Source organism: Oryx dammah, unplaced genomic scaffold (genome assembly GCF_014754425.2).
Source record: "Oryx dammah isolate SB20612 unplaced genomic scaffold, SCBI_Odam_1.1 HiC_scaffold_11, whole genome shotgun sequence".
NCBI lineage: Eukaryota > Metazoa > Chordata > Mammalia > Artiodactyla > Bovidae > Oryx > Oryx dammah.
The window spans coordinates 41,451,349-41,458,181 of record NW_024070195.1 but is presented as its reverse complement, the minus strand read 5'-3'; the positions used below and the strand labels follow the sequence as shown (position 1 = coordinate 41,458,181).

Sequence of the window (6,833 nt, the reverse complement as noted above, 5' to 3'; positions counted from 1 at the left end):
ACGCCCTCCCCGGGCGCCCAGCCTGGCGGGCGGCGCGTCACCCGGGTCGGGGGGCGGGGCGGGGCTCTGAGGGGCACCGTTCGAGACCCCGGCCGCCCGGGCTCCGGCGGCCCGGGAACCGGGATAAGCGAGACGGCGGCCGCCGCGACTCGGGGTGCGGGGTGGAGCCTGCCCTGTATTTTCTATACGGGTTCCCGGGCTCGGTGGAGGCCCGCCTAGAGGAGAGGAAAAGTGCGGCGGCCCTGGAACCTGGATATCGCGCGAGGCAAGCGGCTCGCGGGCGGGCGGGCTATGGCGCAGGCGGGTTGCGGGGCCGGCGCTGGTAGCGGGGCCCGGTGCATGGCGGTCTGTCGGCGGAGTCGCCCTCGGGGGCTGTCAGGTTGGTGGCTGCGGGAAGAGTGGGTCCACCGTGCCCAGGTGGGAGGCCGGGCGGGCGCAGGGTCCCGGGGAGGTCCCGAGCCTGGCGTGCCCACCCTCCTCTGGCCCTGTAGCTCGGTGGCCTGACTGCTGGTCGGCGGCCTGGCCCTCCCGCACCTCGGGTCCTGGCCCCCATCCCTGCCCCCCCAATTCCGCCCTGCGACTCCTGCCCTGTGACTCCCACACCCCACCGTGTGACTGCGCCCGCCCCCATCTCTTGACCCCCCACCCAGTGACCCTAAGACCTCACCAGCTAATCCTCACTTCTTACTCATTGACTCTGGCAATCCAGGAACTTCCCTGGCACTGCCCAGGGGCCCACCAACACAGTGACTCCCCCAGCTCTGAACCAGTGACTGACGACCAGACATCCCCACATCCCCTCAAACCTTACTGACTCCACTAGTCTGGTGACCCGTCCAGTTCTACCTTGTATTCCCCCCCCACACACAAACTTGGTGATTCCCCTCAAACCTTTTCTGGTAACTCCTAAACTCAGCCGTCTAAAATAGTTTCTCACCCAGTCATCTTCTAGGTAACCCTCAATATCTGATAATCCATTCTTTTCCCTGTAACTTCATGACCTCATTCCGTGTTCCCCCTCCATCCTGAAGTCACCTCCGCTGACATTCCTGTCTGCACTTCCGCCCCCCAGGGTCAACCAGCACGTGACTTAACAAGTGCCGTAGCACAGAGCTGGTGCCCAGGAAATTATAGAGATGAATATGAAGCAGATGTAGTTGGAGGCATCAGAGAATCTGGATTGAGTATGTGGTCCCAGATTCAAGTCTTAGCTCGGCCACTAGAAGTCCTTTCCTCTCTCTGGACCTGAGTTTCTCATCTCTCTTATGGTAAGGTTGGGTTAAATGACCTCAGTTTCCTTCCAGCTGTGAAGTTCTACAATTCTCAAGCAAGATAATATTTGTTTGCAATCATTTTTGTATTCCTAGCTAGAAGTTTACTGTTGTAACCTTACCCCAGGGTCCACTCACTTCTTAACCTTATTCCTTCACTCCTGTGACTCCCTACACAATAGGCTGTACCCATTTCCCTCGATCAAGCCTCATCAGTTAACATGTTTGCAAAGCAGAATAAGAGTATTTCAGCTTGGGGTATTGATGTGATTAGAGACCTCCTCTGGTTTGACTCTGGCCCTTAAGCTATGGTGTCTTGGGCATATCTTTTAGCTTCAGTTGTCACCTCTCCTCCTGGAGGATAACAGTAGTGCTTGAGGTATTCAAGCACTTGGCACCAAGCCTAGCCTAAGGGAGCCCTTAAGTATATGCTGAGAAGCTCTTATGGGTCTTAACTCCATCCTGGGTGCTAGGGAGTCAGCAGATAATGAATGCAGCCCTCACACTTTGCATTATCTTTGTACCCCTGAGCTCTTGGAGTCCCTGTCCTCTTAGATCTCCTATGGCCTCCTCACTTCTTTGGCTCTTGACTCTGGTATCTCCTTAATGAAGATTAGCACTTAGTGCTGAGCACCTACTGTGTACCACGCTTTGTATGTGTAAATTAAGTTTTCCCTTCACAAACCCAAGACGTGATTCTTCCTATGTCTACCACTATCTCCCATACTTTGTTTGTTTTGGTTTAGTTTTAAACAAATGACAAACCTGGAACTCACCCAGATGAGTAGCAGAGCTGGCATCTGAACCTATGATCTTCAAAACTCTTTTGATCCGTAGCTCCTAAACCTACCTGGGTTTCCAGGTTACCCTCAGCCCCTTGTTCCTTATTTTCTAATAATTCCTAAGCCCAACATCAACACTTGCCATGACCTCCAAGGTTTCTATTAATATTAACCTTTGCCACATGGCTTGGTGTCTTCCTCAACCCATTATTCATAACTTCTGACCCCAAGTGTCCTGAGACCCCTGCACCTTAGTACCTCTCTTTATCCTTTGTCCAAATATCCTCTCACCCTATGAGTCCTTGGAGCTCCCGCTTATCCTAAGGTGTCTCCCATCTCACTGGCACTTCACCCCAAATCCTCTCATCCTAAGTCTGCTTACCCCCAGGTATTCATATAAATAAGAGATTTCCAATCTCTTATGAGTGTCCAGCTGCCTCCCTTCTGCCATCCATAGCTACATCCTATTACCCCAAACCTTTATCTAGTGACCACTTCACCCAGCTTCAGTCAAGTGACCCCTTTCCATTCCAGTGGGAACCCATCCTTCATAATCTGTACACCCTCCCATTCAGAGGTCCCTCCTTTTCACAAAGGTCCCTCCTGTTCAGTATCTTGTGAGATCCTGCCTCTCAAGATTCTTGGATCACGTGGCATCTTTCTCACTTCCATCAGTGATCTCCTTTTCAAACTAGAATCGTCCCTTTCCTTATCCCTATTCCTGTGCCCCATCCATTCTCACAGTGCCTTTTTCCTACCTTACTCTTTTTCTCTGATGCATCGTCACCTCACCAATCTTGGTAACATTGATTATGATGTAAACCTTTCTTCCATCTTAATTCTGCCCTTCTTCCACTCTCTGTGCATCTAATTCCAGGGGCATATGAATGACCACGCACTTTCTCCTTCCTACACAGCCTGGCCAACCAAACCTCATTGGTTTGTCCAAAGAGCTGCACTCTTCTGATAATAGATCACTAAGGTCACAGTCCTTTAGGTAGCCAGGAGAGGGTTCTTGGAATTCCTTCTGAATCCATCTAGCCATGTCTCCTTGACACAGTCTCTTCTGTTTATGAAGCTCCTTGTTGTATATGCTCTCAAAGAGTAGAACACTTTGATTGTCAGCCTTGAGGTAGCCCCATTGTTTTCCAAACCCTGGGAGGACTTTCCAGTTCTCTGCCACCAGGAAACTGGATGGTAAGTAGCAACATGTGACATGAAAGATCCACTTCCAAAAGTCTATTTTGTGGGTCACTGAATTCTCTGATCCCATATAATATACGTATTGGCTGTATATCAATAAATTCAGCAGAGGGCAAAACTAGAGTTAAGGAAGAGGTAAATCTTAGGGTCTGCAAATTCTGTGAATTGATTTTTTTAAAAGGAACTTTCGCCTTGGGTTTGTTTAATCTCTCAGGCTAGAATGTATTCTGCCTTGGATGTTAGTTATTCCTACTCCACTCTTCTCACCCAACACCCATCCTCCACCCCACAACTGTGATTTCCTTGAGAACAGAGGCTGGGTTTTCTTAGCTTCTGTCATCTTAATCCTGTCCCTCATAGGTAGCAGGTAGTCAGTAAACACTTCTTGGATTGAACAAGCTCATTCAGAAATTCTGCCTCAGATACAAACAAGTGAAAACAGCTCATGTCTACATCTATTTTGTAGCTACAAAACCCTTCTCCCCAAATCCCTCCAAACATGATAAGTGGCAAGTCCCTTGATTTAAACAGTCTGGAATTTAGATACTTCCTTTTTTAGTCATTGCTTTGGTGAGAGAATGGGTGTAAGTGCTTTTTTTTTAACTGTATTTCTGGTAAGACTAGAGAAATTGGTTGATATAGTTGCTGGAATACAGTGTTAACAAGACCAGAGTGTGTCATATGTAGATCAGTTCTCAAGAAAACAGCTTCATGAAATATTTAGTGGGGGTTGCAGAGACAGAATAGAAGAAACCAAACTGACATAATGTTGGTAATTGTTGAATTGGGGTAATGGGTTCATGGAGTTCATTATACTATTCTTTCTACTATTCTGCATGTTTGAAATCCAAAATAAAGAGTTTGAGAAAGAAGAAGAGGACAGCTAGGTGAACACGTGCAAGTTTAGCACTGTTCCTTGAAAGATAGAAGCAGATGAGTTGCTGTTAAACTGAGTCAGTACTACTATCTAGTCCCAACCTATTTTTGACCTCTTCTGTTTATGAGGTATCAGGAAGCCAAAGCCAAAAATTAGCACTGTGCAGAATTGTACCATCCTGGCAACAAGCACCTGTTGCCCTGGTCCTGCCTTGCTTTCCAGCCCAGACCTGGTTTCTTACAGTAAGGGACTGGGCTGGACCTAAGAAGAAGGACAAGCTGTGCTGGCAGTGAGGGAGTGGTCAGAGCTCAACCAGGGTCTTCCCCTTCTGGCCTGAACCCTTTAGATTACTGGGAGATTCTAAAGTAAGATGTTCATTCATTCATTCATTTACTCATTCATTCATTCCACTAATGTTTGCTGAATATCTGCTAGAAGCCAGGTACTTTTCTAGTACTGGGGATAGAGTAGTGAATAAAAGCTCCAGGATTTAAGTAGCTCACCTGTTGGGATGAAGCAGAAGCACATGATAAACAAGTAAAATATATATGGAGAAAATTAAGCAGAGAAGGAAGATAAAGAGTACCAGAAGTCAGGGTATTAAATTTTGTTAGGGTGGTCAAGGAAGGTCTCACTGAAAGGTAACATCTAAGCAAAGACCCAAAGGAAGTTAAGGGGTGAGCCAGGCATTTATCTGAGGGAAGTATATTCCCTCTGCTGTCAGAGAGCAAGTGCAGAGGCCCTGAGGCAAGAATATGCCTCATATGTTCAGGAGATGTGAGGACACCAGTCATTATGGCTGCAGGAGGGTGAGAGAGGAGAAACACAGCAAGAGATGTGGATGGGAGGAGATTTGTGGGAAATCGTATTAGGCCTTATAGGCCCCTGGATTTTTTGTGAATTGTGAGTGAGATGGGAGCCATTGGAGGGTTCGAGGCACATAAGTGACATGATCTGACATAAAGGATCATTCTGGCTGCTATGTTGAGAATAAGCTGTAGTGGGCAAGAGTGGAAGGAAGGAAATTGATTATGGAACTACTGCTATGGTCCCGGCAAGAAAAGTGGGTAGCTCGGACCCGAAGTAAAAAGCCGAAGCGTAAGAAGTGCTTGAATTCTGGATATGTTTTGAAAGAGGAGCCAGTAGGATTTGCTGAAAGATTGGAAGTGGCATGCGAAAGAAATAGAGAAGTTGAGGATTGCGCTGTCACTTTTGGCTGGAGCAGTTTAACAGTGGAGTTTCCATTTACTGAAAAGTGGGAGCCTGGAAGAAGGGCATACAGCGAGGAAGGGAGCTACGGGGTTCACTTTTGAATATGTCAAGTTTGAGATGTTTGGGGACATGGAAATATTGAGTAAGCAGCTAGATACACAAGTCTCCTCGACTTGTTAGTGAATGTCTGCCCTTCTGGGAACTGAAAGAACACTGTTACCAGGCCAGAGACAAAGGCGTAGAGTGGAAGAACACTGACGGCTCCGATGTGAGACTCAGTTCTGCCCCCGGGTAGCCATGTGATCCTTTGGGGACTCCTCTGGCAGCTCTGGCCTCTGTCTCTCCATTTGCAGAATGACTGCTTTAGACTAGAAATGAGCTGTCTTCTCAGCCCCTCCCACTGTGAGAGCAATGCTTAAAGCAAGTGAGATAATGTATCTGTATATCTGAGAGCATGTTGGAAACTGCTGAGCTCTACACGGGGTAACGTTATTGGTGCTGAGTCCTCCGTTCCTTCACTAAAGCAATACCCAGTGAATGCCTGCCATGTTCTGGGCTCTGGACACAGAGGATCCAATGACAGGGAAATATATCCGTGCCCTCATGGAACACTGCAGATGAGCCGCCTAGTGTAGTAACTTCATTGCTGAGTGCAGAAGAAGTGGCTGGGGTCTGACTGTTGGTCTAGTGTGGTGTTGGCCAAGGAAATCTTGTTCTTGAACTGGGTCTGGGAGAAAACTTTGTGGCTGTCATAGATGAGGCAAGGTGGTAACTCAAGTGAGGAAAAAGTGGGCATCCATCTGGGGCTGGAGAAAGAGCTGGGATGGTGGGGTTCAGTTCCTTCCCTCTTCCATTCCTTCACTCAGCATTTACTCTTCTGCCAGGAACTTCTAGGGAGCTTATGTCTCTGCGGTAGATGAAGGGTTTCAAAGCCAGTCTCAGAAGTTTCAATCAGATCTGATTGACAATAAGTGGAGCTGATTTAGGGTTCAAATTTGAGCTAAAGAGCTCAGTTAGCTATGTGACCTAGTAGTGTTATTCATTTAGTATCTGTGGGCACATTCTTTGTAAGGTGCTAATTAAGCCGAAATGCTTGCTCTCTAAGAACTTGAATTATAAGCAGTTTAACAGTAAGTAGGAGTGTGTTATTTTCATCCCAAAAGAGTTAAGTTTAAGGGAAAAATAACATAACTGGCAGAGTAATCCCTTCACTGCATCTGGAAGCACAAACATCTTATCCTGTGTCATTTAGATGTTTATGTTTCCATTTAAGGAGAGTCTCTGACCAACTAAACAAGAATATAAGATATAAGGACTTTGGCAGTCCAGTGGTTAGGACAGGTTAGGACTCTGTGCTTCCGTTGCAGGGGGCACAGGTTCAATTCCTGGTCAGGGAACTAAGATCCTGCATTCTCTATGCCTTGTGGCACAGCGAATAATAATATTTTTAAAAAATACAAGATACAGCCCATCTCCAGAGAAGGCAAT

General features: G+C 47.2%; 1 protein-coding gene across 6 annotated transcripts in view; it reads left to right on the top strand.

Moving 5' to 3' along the window:
- ZNF76 (zinc finger protein 76) overlaps window positions 1-6,833 on the top strand; it is a 29,069-nt gene continuing 22,236 nt past the window's right edge. For 3 of the 6 annotated variants that reach the window (XM_040249861.1, XM_040249864.1, XM_040249862.1), the window contains exon 1: window positions 49-265. The gene's annotated coding sequence lies outside the window, so the exon portion shown is untranslated. Of the gene's footprint in view, window positions 380-6,833 lie in introns of all 6 variants that reach the window. The other 3 variants (XM_040249859.1, XM_040249860.1, XM_040249863.1) reach the window with 3 other exon arrangements.